General features: G+C 37.4%; 1 long non-coding RNA gene across 2 annotated transcripts in view; it reads right to left on the minus strand.

Annotated features, from left to right (window-relative positions):
- Window positions 1-642: 642 nt before the first annotated feature.
- The window catches only part of LOC149127845 (uncharacterized), a 72,588-nt gene continuing 59,637 nt past the window's right edge, over window positions 643-13,593 (minus strand). For both annotated transcript variants that reach the window (XR_016229601.1, XR_016229600.1), the window contains one exon: window positions 643-810. This is a non-coding gene — a long non-coding RNA (uncharacterized LOC149127845). The remainder of the gene's footprint in view (window positions 811-13,593) is intronic.

Raw genomic sequence — 13,593 nt, forward strand, 5'->3', positions numbered from 1 at the left:
TATTATCTTATGTAGTTTCTTTCTGTGGTAATCACACTATTGCAGTGTTCTTATTTAACCCTGCTACATTACCACAATCGAATGTACAATGTGTTTCCTGCCAGGACTCTGAATACATATGCAATTTTATCATCTTTGCAATGGAGATAATAATAGGTGCTTTGTGCAACTCCTGGGATTGTCAGGAGATGTTCACATAATATAATGTTTTCACTGCAGTTTGAAAACTGTACTAAATGAAGCCCTTTAAAAGGCAGACTGTTACTACACACATCATGCCTGGCATGTAGGGTAGCATTTAGCTTGCTCGTGTATTCCATTTACTCAATGTGTTAGGGATGTAAAGTAACTTTGGGCATCCCAAGGTGGTTTTATCAACAGAATGAACAGACTGGCATTTAGGAGCACCCAAAATACCTTATCTACTAGCTTAGCTCAAGTTCCTGAGATCCTCAACAACAACAACAAATAACCTCCAGAGATTACATGCCTTGGAATGCACCAGACACTACCTTGGCACTTTACACCTTGTTACTTCCATGTATACAATTCCGTTCTGCAGATGAGGACATTGCTATTCAGAAAAATCTAACAACTTTCTAGGAAGGGCTGGAAAGAGTTGAAAACAAAGACTCATCCAGTTCCAAACGCTTTATTCTGTCCACCTTTCACACTACCATTTTGGGGTAACTTTTGCAAGTTACAACATGTTATTCAAATAAAGTGCGTTCATTTTCATGCATGAGCAGAGCTGAATTTCAGTCTGGTGTTTCAGTGCAGGTGTTCTCTCCTGAGTTCTTGAGGACATGCCTGTAAGAGAAATTACGAAACTTGAGGTATGGATACTGATTCCCATGAGCAAACGAGATGTCTGCCTTCTGGGTCTGTCCGAAGTACATGACTAGAAGAATGTTGACACAAATCCTGCCCCTTTTTGTTATCTCAAAGCCAGTCCTGCCTTTAGCTCTGCACATAACGTTTTGATATCCAGGTATAGGTTGAGATCTTAATATAATATGATTACTTTAATGTGTTTCATCTGTGCTACATTTCCTTAATGCTTTTGGAATTCTAAAGTAGTACAAAAGTTAAAAATCTGTATCCAAAGGAAAGCAAAATAGTGAGGCTCTAAAGACCATAAAAATCATGAACTTTCAGAATCACATTACCCATAAAAAATTAAGAAACATGTCAGAAACATTAGGAAAAAATGAAATTGCTCAAAGCAGGAACACTTACTGACTAGAGTGGGCAGCCTCAAGTTTTCACCACCATTTGCTTTTATCTGATGAAATAAGTGGTACACGCCACATGTGGGAAACATCTTGCCCTTCAAACTTTTCAGATCTCTACTATCCTTTGCTCATGGGATGCAATTAATATAATTATAATTGTACTAATGATTAGTGCAATGCTTTAAGGCAAACACAGAACTTTTCAAGATTCTGGAATTTTAGGCACATTTTAATAGGTCACCTCAAAAGGCCATTTTAATATAAATATTTAAGAGAGGGTAAACAGATATTTTTAAAAAGTCTGGGAGTTTTTCAAGATGACATCATAGGGAGGGAGCTTACTGCTCTAGTCTAAGGGAGGATAGTTTAAAAAAAGTGGATAGAGTGCAATCTCAGGGAAAGGTGACAGAGAAAATGGCAGAGGAAACTCCAAGCAAATTGGGGCGACACTGTGGACCTACATGGAGGGTGTGGACATGCACAGTTTGGGACCCCAGCAGCCAAGAGCCTCAACACCAGCTTTGGAGTGAGGTGAGACCAGATTGCAACAGCCCAAACCACGGGTGATAAAGCTGCCAGTGACTTGGGCTCAATTCACAATAGCTAAGATATGGAATCAACCCAAATGCCCATCAAGTGAAGTCTGCATAAAGAATTTATGGGATATATACAACATGGACTACTACACAGTGGTAAAAAATGAAACCCTGTCATTTACAACAAAATGGATGAAACTGGACAACATTAGACTTAGTAAAATAAGCCAGTCTCAAAAGGACAAATACCAAATGTTTTCCCTGATCTGTGATAACTAATAGAGCACCTAAAAGGTAATTTGTACAAATGGAATTAATACTTCAAGATGCAATGACTTTGAATAGCCTTTGTCTCAACTGTTGAAGATCATTTTTTTTTTCATACAACTTGTGGAACTCTTTACTTAATATAGAGTTAATCATATGTGTATAAAGTTAATTGAAAATAGATCTTTGTAAAAAATAAGAATGGGAATATGAGAGGGAGGAGGAAGAGGGGTGGGAGTGTGGGTGGGAGGGTGAGTGTGGTTGGAAAAATCACTATATTACTAAAGTTGTGTTTATGAAAGAAAATAAATTGCTACACATTAAAAAAAATAAAATGTTCTCCCACTCTCTGTGTTTTTTCACCCATTTGCAATGACAAATTGATACTATTAAAATTTCTGGGGCTGGTATTGTGGCATAGTGGGTTGTTGGCATTCCATATGGGTACCAATTTGATTGCCAGCTGCTCCACTTCCAATCCAGCTCCATGCTGATGTACCCAGCAAAGCAGAATAAGATGGTCCAAGTGTTTGAGCTCCTACCTTCCAAATGGGAGATGCAGATGACTCCATATCTATTATGAATTGAGCTGCAATAAACATCAGGGTAAAAATAATTCTTTCAGGTGCTGCATTCATTACCTTTAGGTAAATTCCCAGGAGTGGGATGGGTGAGTCATATAGTAGATCTATTTTCAGATTTCTAAGGAACCTCCATACTGTCTTCCCTAATGGTGGTACCAGTCTGCACTCCCACCAACAGTGTATTAGGTTACCTTTTTCTTTACTTCCTCACCAGCATTTGTGGTTTTTTGATTTTTGGATGACAGCCATACTAACTGGGGTGATGTCAAACTTCACTGTGATTTTTATTTGCATTTCATTGATGACTAGTCACCTTGAGCATTTTTTCATGTGTGTTGGCCATTAGAATACCCTCTTTTGAAAGTGCCTGTTCAAGTCCTTTGCCCATTTCTTAACTGGATTGATTGTTTTGTTGTTGTTGTGTTTCTTGAGTCATTTATATATTCTGATATTAATCCTTTGTCAGTTGCATAGTTTTCAAATATTTTCTCCCGTTATGTCAGTTGCCTCTTTGCTGAGTATAAGGTTCTCTGCTTGAAGTAATCCCATTTGAAAATTTTGGTTTTGATTGTCTGTGCCTCTAGAGTTTTTACCAAGAACTATTTGCCTAATGCCAATGTCTTGCAGGATTTCCCCAAGGTTGTGTAATATTTGATGGTATTGGATCATAGATTTAGGTGTTTGATCTATTTTGAGGGATTTTTGTGTAAGGTGTAAGGTAGGGATCTTGCTTTATACTTCTGCATGCAGAGATCCAATTTTCCCAGCACCATTTGTTGAAAAGATTGTCCTTGCTTCCAGGGATTTATTTTAGCTCCTTTGTCAAAGATAAGTTGGTTGTAGACGTGTGGGTTGATTTCTGGAGTTTCTATTTTGTTCCATTGGTCTATATGTCTGTTTTTGTGCCAGTTTCAGGGTGTTTTGATTATAACTGTCCTGCAGTATGTCTTGAAATCTGGTATTATGATGCCTCTAGCTTTGTTTTTGTTGTTTAAAATTGCTTTAGCTATTTGAGGTTTCTTATATTTCTGTAAGAATTTCAGCATCCTTTGTTCTATACCTGAGAAGAATGTTGTTGGCATTTTGATTGCGAGTGCATTAAATCTGGGAATTGCTTTTGAGAGTATGTACATTTTGATTATATTGATTCTTCTAATCCATGAACATGGAAGATTTTTCCATTTTTAATGTCTTCTTTCTTTAATGTTTTGTAATTTAAATCTTAGAGATCTTTGACATCCTTGGTTACATTCCAAGGTTTTTAAATTTTTGTAGCTATTATGAATGGGATTGATCTTAAAAATTTCTTTCTCAGCCATGGCATTATCTGTGTATACAAAGGCAATTGAGTTTTGTGTGTTGATTTTATATCCTGTCATGTTTCCACACTCTTTTATGAGTTCCAATAGTCTCAGTGGATTCTTTTGTATTCCTCTATTTATAGAATCATGTCATCTGCAAATAGGGATAGTTAAACTTCCTGTTTCCAATTTGTATCCCTTTGATTTATTTATTTTGCCTAATGGCTCTGGCTAAAACTTCCACGACTGTATTAAAAAGCAGTGGTGAGAACGGGCATCCTTGCCTGGTTCTGGATCTTAGGCGGAATGCTTCCAGCTTTTCCCCATTCTATAGGATGCTAGCCATGGGTTTTTCATAAATCGCCTTGATCGTGTTGAGGGATGTTCCTTTTATACCTAATTTGTTTAAGGTTTTCAGAAGATTGGGTCTTGAGACTTAATTCCCTTGATAACTCCTTCTAGTCTCTAAAGATATAAAGGAAAATTTTACATTGTACATCAACCGTCAGGACAAGAGCTGATCAAGTCACTGTTTCTCATAGTGTCCATTTCACTTCAACAAGTTTCCCCTTTGGTGATCAGTTAGTTGTCGCCAATCAGGGAGAACATATGATATTTGTCCCTTTGGGACTGGCTTAATTCACTCAGCATGATGTTTTCCAAATTCCTCCATATAGGCAAATAATTTGTACTTTTGTCAGGGGAAGGGAAAAAGAACTATTTTGAAATCTACCAGAGCACTCTGTTCTTAGGTAAGTCTGCCCTGGGGAGAAATATTTATCTAGAGCCTGACCTGCTGGGGTTTCATTGAAGCTTAACTGACCTGGGAAGATAAAACACCCAATGGCACTAGCTTTAGCATTATACATGGAGAAGGTGACAACTACAGCTTCCTCCCTCTCTAGTTACCATGACTCACTTGAGTATGTGTTTGTGTGATGCACACATGAATTTCACAATTCAGAGGCACATAAAAGAGTGTGGGATGATATAGTCAAGGTTTTAAGAGAAAAAAATATTTCAACCAAGAATATTATATCGAGTGAAGCTATCTTTACAAGTGTAGGAGACGGGCTGGCTCTGTGGTGTAGTGGGCTAAGGCTCTGCCTGCAGTGCCAGTATCCCATATGGGCTATTGTTCATGTCCTGGCTGCTCCTCTTCTGACCAGCTCTCTGCTATGGCCTGGGAAAGCAGGAAGATGGCCCAAGTGCTTGAGCCCCTGCACCCTCATGGGTGACCCAGAAGAAGGTCTTGGCTCCAGGTTTCAGATCAGTTCAGCTCAGTTTCAGCCATTTATGGAGTGAATGGATAGATCTTTCTCTCTGTCTCTCCTCACCCCGACTCTGTCTGTAACTCTACCACTCAAATAAATAAAATATTAAAAAAAAAAAAAAGAAAAGAAAGAAAGTGAAGGAGAAAGAAAGTGTTTTCCAGATAAGCAAAAACAGAGAGAATTCACCACCTCCAGACTAGCCTCATAAGAAATTTAAGCCAGTCCAAAAGACAAATACCATATGCTTTCCCTGATCTGGGGTCACTAATAGAGTACCTAAAATGTAATGTGTTGGAGTGAAATTGACATTTTGTCTTTACTGTCGAGGAACAGTCTTTTCTTTTTCTTCATTTGTTCAAGTCTTTACTTAATGTAGGGTTAATCTTATGAGGATAAAGTAAACTGAAACTATGTTTTTGTAAAAATCAAGAGTTGGATAGGAGAAGGAGGAGGAAGAAGAGGGGAGCATGATTGGGAGGGAGGATAAGGTGGGAATTATCATTATGTTCCTAAATCTGTACATATGACACATGAAATTGGTATACCTTAAATAAAATTTTAAAAAATGAAATTCTGAAGAGCTTCCTATATTAGAAGTAAACATCATGAAAACACATGACACCACCCAATTCCCTAACAGAGCAAGTAGAATCATTATCCAATCAACAAAATGACAAGACTTAGTTCTTATCTATCAATACTAACCCTCAATATTAATGGATTAAATTTACTGATCAAAATAACTTAGATTTACTGAATAGATTAAAAAACACGACACCAACTATATCATGCCTTCAAGAAACTCATTTCACAAACAAAGATACATATAATCTGAAAGTGAAGGGTTGGAAAAAGATATATCAGGCAAATGTGAGCAGATGGAGCTTTCTTAATATCAGATAAAATAGGCTTTAAATCAAAAACTGTAAAAAGAGATAAAGAAAGACATTACATTTGATAAAAGGCTCAATTCAGCAAGAAGACATAATAATCATAAATATATATGCACAAAAGACAACCTAGATATATACAGAAAATATTATTAGACCTAAAGTGAGAGATATACTCCAATACCATAATAGTGGATGACTTCAATACCCATCCTCACAAATGGGCAAACCATACAGACAAAAAGTCAATAAAGGTGAATCAGAGTTGATATCATACTATTGAGCAAATGAACCTAACAGATATTTATAGGACATTTTATGCAATAGCTACAGAATACACACTCTTCTCATCAACACATGGAATATTTTCTAGGACAGACCATATGTTAGGCCACAAATCAAGTCTCAGCACATTTAAAAAGGTTGAAATAATATTATGTATCTTCACAAACATTAAAGGAACAATACTAGAGAGCACCAAGAAGAATAGTAAAACACTCATAATATTTGGATATTAAGCAACATGATACTAAGTGATCAATGGGTCACTGAAGAAACTTAAAAGGATATCAAAAACTTTCTTGAAATAAATTAAAATGAAAATGCAACATATAAAAGCCTGTGGGATACAGGAAAAGCATTATTTTGAGGGAAGTTTATAGCATTAAGTGCTTATATTAGAAAAAGACAAATCTCTCAAATTAAAGATCTCATGATACATCTCGAAGATTTAGCAAAACAAGAACAAATAAAGCCCAAATCAACAGGAGGCAAGAAATAATAAAGATCAGAGCAGAAATATAAGAAATTGAGACTAAATAAAAAAATAAAATCAATAAACAAAAAGTTGGTTTTTTGAGAATATAAACAAAATAGATAAACCTATAGGCAGACTAACAAAGAAAAACAGAAAAAACTTAATAAAATTAGAGATGTAAAAGGAGACATTAAAACTGACACCCCTGAATACAAAGGTCATAAGAAACTTCTATGAAGTAATAAACTGGAAAACCTCAAAGAAATGGATAAATTTATGAACTTATAGAGCCTCCCAAGATTAAATCAAGAAGATACAGACCATCTAAACAGACCAATAACAAGCAATGAGATTGAAGTAGGAATCAAAACTCTGCATCAAGGAAAAGTCCAGGACCTGATGGCTTTACTACATGCAAAGAGGAAGTAAATCCAGTACTCTTCAAACTACTCTAAAATGTTGAACAAGATGAACTCTGCCAAACTCTTTTTATGAGGCCAGCATTACTTTGGTACCAAAACTAAATAAAGATGTGACACAAAAAGACAACTACAGAAATATATCCTTAACATATATGCAAAGATTCTCAAGAAAATACTAGAAATTCAAATCCAAAACCATTTCAAAAAGATCATACATCATGATAAAATGGTATTTATTCCAGAAACACAAGTGTGCTTCAATATTTGCAAATCAATAAATGTCAGAAATCTCACCAATAGAATGAAGAAGAAAACCATGGGGTCATCTCAATAGATGCAGAGAAAGCATTTGATAAGACTCAATAAAACTTCATAATAAAAAAAAAAACTCTCCACAAATTAGGCTTAGAAAACATTCCTCAAAATTATAAAGGCTATAGATCACAAACCAAAAGCCAATATCATACTGAATAGAGAAATACTGAAAGCATTTTCTCTCAGATCTGGAACAAGACAAGGATGCCCACTTCATGACCCTTAATCAATACAGTACTGAAAGTCTGAGCAACAGCAGTTAGTGAGGAGAAAAAAAAAAAAAATAAGAGGCAACAAAATTGGACAAAGAGGAAGTCAAATTATACATGTTTGCAGATGACATGATGTTGTACATGGAAAAACCTAAACATTCCATCAAAAAACTAGTAGAATTGATAAATCAATTCAGTAAAGTTGCAGGTCATAAAATAAACATACATAAAAAAAAACATTAGCTTTACTAATTATGAACTCAGAGAAAGAGAAATCAAAAAAGAAAGCCCACTCACAACAGCCACAAAAATAAAATGTTTATGAATAAATTTAACGAAAGAAGTAAAGATCTCTACAATGAAAATCATCAAGCACTGATGAAAGAAACCATCAAGGACATAAAAAATGGAAATAATCTTTGCTCATGGATCAGAAGATTCAACATCATTAAAATGTCTATACTACCTAAAGCAGTTTATGGGTTCAATGCAATCTCTATCAAAATACCAAGGGCATTCTTTACAGTTAGAAAAACAATCCTAAATTCACATGGAATAAGAAAAGACCCAGACTAGCCAAAGCGACCATGAGCAAGAAAAACAAGAATGGAGGCATCACAATACCTGATTTCAAAGCACACTACAGAGCTTTAGTAATGAAAACAGCTTGGTGCTGGCATAAAAACTGAAACACTGATCACTGGAGCAGAATAGAGAGAGCCAGAAATTAATCCATGCACATACAGCCAACTGATTTCAGACAAAAGTGCTCAGACCATTTAGTGGTGTAAGGATAATTTCTTCAGCAAATTGTGCTGGCAATATGTATACATATATGTATACATATATATATATGCTGAAAAATGAAATCAAATCAAGACTTTCACCATATACAAAAAGCAACTCAAGATGGATCAAAGACCTAAACTGAAGACATGAGAGTATGAAGTTATTGGAAGAAAATGTAAGAGAAACACTTTAGGACATTTGTGTAGGGAATGACTTCTTGAACAAGACCCTAAAAGCATAGGCAACAAAAACAAGACTGAACAAATGGATCTATACCCAACTCAGAAGCTTTTGCACAGCAAAGGAAACAATCAATAGATTGAAGAGACATCCAACAGAATAGGAAGAAATATTTGTAAACCACCTGTCTGATGAAGAAGTGATACCCCAAAATATCAGCAACTTTAAAAACTCAACAGCAAAAAAGAACCAATCCAGTTGAGAAATGCGCAAAGAACCTCAATAGGTAGCTTTCAAAAAAAGAAATACAAATGGCTGGAAATATATGAAAGAATGCTCAACATCACCAGCCATCAGGGAAATGCAAATCAAAACACAATGGCAAAAATCTAAAACATGGAGAGTACCAATTGTAGGCAAGGATGTGGACAAAGTGACCACTTATACACTGCAAGTGAAAATGTAGATTAGTGTAGCCACTGTGAAAAGAGGTATGGATATTTCTTAAAAAACTGGAAAAAGACTTGCAATATGATCCAGCAATCCCCACTATCGGATACATATACCCAAATGACTTTAACACAATGTATCAAAGAGACACCTGCACCACCATGCTTATAGCAGCACTGTTCACAGTAGCCAAAATTTGGAACGAACCAGGGTTTCAATCATCAGATAAATGGATAAAGAAAATGTGGTATATACACACAATGGAATATTGTTCAGCTGTAAAAAAGAATGAAATTCTACCATTTACAACAAAATGGATGCAACTGGAGGACATCATTTTGACTGAAATAAGCTGGACCCAGAAAGACAAATACCACATGTTCTGTCTTATATGTGGGAGCTAAAATTTAAAAAACAAACAAAAGAGAAAGGAAAAAAAAATTCTTGTGTGTCAGTATTGCTGCAAATATCATTATGAGATATTTTGTTTTATAGCTTTGTCAGACCAATGGTTAAGGATGTTGGCCTATATTATAGTTTTAATGATCTGTGATTACTTTAAAAAGTACTGTTTATTGGTGAAAGAGCCACTTTCCCATTCAGTTATTATTATAGCCATTGTCTATCTTCCCACTAAACTACAATCTTTTTTGCTTTTCACTTGCTAAACCTCTTATCTGGTGAAGTGTTTAGCCTTTTTACTGTAATGTAATTTTAAAATGTGTTATCTCAAAAAACTAAAAAAAAAAAGAAAGAAAGGGAGAAAAAACAGGGTGGGAGGGGGTGAGGTGGAGGGAAGGTGGGAAGAAGGAAATAGTATGTTTTGAGAACTGCATCTACAAATCACATTGAATCTGTTAAAACTAATAAAAAGAGGGCCGGTGCCGTGGCTCACTTGGTTAATCCTCCGCCTGCAGCGCCGACATCCCATAAGGGATTCTGTCCCGGTTGCTCCTCTTCCAGTCCAGCTCTCTGCTGTGGCCCAGGAAGGCACTGGAGGATGGCCCAAGTGCTTGGGCCCCTGCACCCGCATAGGAGACCAGGAGGAAACGCCTGGCTCCTGGCTTCAGATTGGCGCAGCGCGCCGGCCTTAGAAGCCACTTAGGGGGTGAACCAACAGAAGGAAGACCTTTCTTTGTCTCTCTGTCTCTCTGTCTCTCTCTCTCACTGTCTAACTCTGTCAAATAAAAAAAAAACTAATAAAAATTGAAAGTAAAAAATAAATAGTAGACAATGAAGACAGTTGTAAACAGGCCATCCACCGCCCCCTTCCCTGCCAATAAATAGTAGGACCTGCTATCCCAAACTTGAACACATACCAAAGAAAATGAAATCAGTGTATGAAAAAGTCACCTGCACTCCCATGTTTACAATGGCTTAATACATAGTAGCTATGATATAGAATCAACCTAGGGGCCAGCGCTGTGGTGCAGGGAGTAGGGCCACCACCTGCAGTGCTGGCATCTCATATGGGCACCGGTTCAAGTCCTGGCTGCTCCACTTCCGATCCAGCTCTCTTCTGTGGCCTAGGAAAGCAGCAGAGGGTGGCTCAAGTCCTTGGGCCCCTGCACCTGTGTGGGAGACCTGGAAGAGGCTCTTGGCTCCTAGCTTTGAATCAGCACAGCTCTGGCCATTGTGGCCAACTGGGGAGTGAACCAGCAGATGGAAGATCCCTCTCTCTCTAGCTCTCTCACTCTCTTGCTCTGACTCTCCTTCTCTCTCTCTTTCAAATAAATAAATAAGTCTTTTAAAAAAATCAACCTAGATATCCATTAATGGATGGATAAAAATGTGGCATATATACACTATAGAATATTACTCAGCCATAAAGAAAGAATGAAATCCTGACTTTCTGAAACAAAATGGGTGCAACTGGAAATTTATTCCAGCTTCCTGATAACAGCCTGAGAAAGCAACAGAGGATTGTGCGAGTGCCTGGGCCCCTGCACTCAGGTGAGAGCACTAGATGTTCCTGGCTCCCGAGTTTGGCCTGACCCAGGCCCATCCATTGCAGACACCTGGGGAGTGAACCAACAGATGGAAGGTATTCTCTCTCTCTCTCTCTCTCTCTCTCTCTCTCTCTCTCTCTGTTTTTCTTTTTCTCTTTTTCTCTCTCCTTCTGTCTCTTCTGTCTATAACTGCCTTTCAAATAAATAAATAAATCTAAAAAAAAAAGAAAGTGAAAATAGAGTTACCATATTGTTGATGGGGATATATACCACTCCTGGCTATATACCCAGAGGAATTGAAATCAAGATCTTGATGAAATTTCTGCACCCATATTCACTACACTGTCATTCACATGTCAAAGATAAGGAAATATCCTTACTGTCCATCAACAGATGAGTAGATAAGTAAAATGTATTATATACAAAGAGCATTTTCAATTTTAAAAAAATCCAGAAATACTGCCATTTGTGATGAGGTGGAAGAATTTGGAGCTTATTACACTAAATGAAATAAGCTAGTCACAAAAGGACAAATACTGCAAGATTCCACTTATATGAGGTATCTATACTAGTCAAGTCATGGAAGTTGAGAATACAATGCTGGTTTCCATAGGCTGGGGTGGTGGTGACAGAAATGGGGAATTACGTAATGGAGATGAAGTCTCAGTTACTCTAGATGAGTAAGACCTAGAAATCTGCTAGACAACATAAAGCTTATAGCAAACGATGGGGTGCTGTGTACTCTAAAATCTGTTGAGAGGGTAGATGTCATGCTAAATTCACTTACCACACACACACACACACACACACACACAACAAAGCCAAAACAAAGGGATGTAAGAAAACTTGGAGAGTTTCTGACTATCACCTTCATTGTAGTGATGGTACCATGGGAGTTATTTTTTAAATGTCTGAAGTCATCAAGCATATACTGAGTCATTGTTCACAAAATTTTTACCCACGTGATCAAGTCCATGCCAGATTTGTCTGAGTAGACGTAAAGAATATCACAATCTTCGAATCGGGTCCAAAAGTCCTCAGCATAAAAGCCCTTGAATTTCATGCACTGATGGCTCAGACTCAGGACCACCTTGAACTTAACCTGCATCCCCAAGGCTGTCCCCAGTGCCTGAGAGATGAGTTCTGCAGACAACATGCACACTGTTCTTGCAAAACCATGTCTCTTGCCTCTGCATCTTCTTTTACCAAAATAAAGAAATGTCTCCCTCGCACTCTGCCCTTAGTTTGCATCATAGGAGTTCAGTGCTTCTTTTAGGAAGAAATCTCATGTTCCTACATATGGTATGTTTTTACCAATCCTACACGAGGCTATCAAAGCCTTCTTAAGGGCAAAAATAATGACACAACTGTGGGGATTGATACTGTCACACATTTTCAGTTTCTAGCTTCCACTAGGCCTTGAATACAATTTTCCACTTTTAATTCCAACTCTGCTCATTGCAAATTAAAAACTTTATTACTGCATTTGGTCCCCAATTTCCTTGCTGGAAAAAAATGACTCTTTTTTTTTCTCAAATATGCATGCTTTTTCTTTGACTACCTATAAAAGATTACTTTCTTCTAAAGAAATATCGGATTTTTATTTCTTCTTTCCAGGATTTCTCACGTTCACAAGCAGAGTTGAGCACTTGCATTCCTATGCAAATAGCATGATTTAAATTCTTCTGTTATAACACTATTATTGATATAACTTTGTATATATCTGCCCACTCCCTAAAACTAGTCATTGAGAAGGGCACTAATCACTTTTTATCTGATTTTGCATCCCTAGGACTGAACATTAGCATGCTGGTACTTAGAAAGCTATGGTGGGCAGGTGTCACTTATGTTGATCTAGAAACTTCCAACTGGGAAACCACATGTATTCTATTTCCTATTGGCTTTGTGTATTATTTTTCAGAGTATCCTACTTTTCACCTTGTCCTCTCTAGAAGTAGTTTGAATTTGGTTAGTTACAGCCTATTTTGAAATTGATAAATACAGACAAGGGGGAGATCTCTACCATACTCTAAGATTTGCCACGGTGGAATGATGTAATCACGGAGCTGCCAGTGATTAACTTCTCTTACTGTGTGAAGTCTGATGCAATAGGAGAAAGATACAAAGGTTTGCAGAAGTATCTGAGATCAGTAAGATACCCTAAACCACAGAGGTAAGCCCACCCTTCCCCAACAAAGAGAAGCCTGAGCCTCATGCGTGAGATTTCTAGTCCTTTCCCTGGTACTCACGTGGGCATGCAGGTGGCAAGCACAGAGAAGCTAAGGTTTGATGCCACTACTTCTCTGCCAGCCAGTGCAGCACCCTGGAGGGACAGCTGCAGCTGACCGGCCCCGTGCCAGCACTGTGGTAGACCCCGGTGTGACAGCCCAACGCACCCCATGTGATATCTTGGTCTCCAGCATCCAAAACCC

The sequence above is a fragment of the Oryctolagus cuniculus genome, chromosome 2 (genome assembly GCF_051225735.1).
Source record: "Oryctolagus cuniculus isolate XC-2025 breed Fujian yellow rabbit chromosome 2, ASM5122573v1, whole genome shotgun sequence".
Lineage (NCBI taxonomy): Eukaryota > Metazoa > Chordata > Mammalia > Lagomorpha > Leporidae > Oryctolagus > Oryctolagus cuniculus.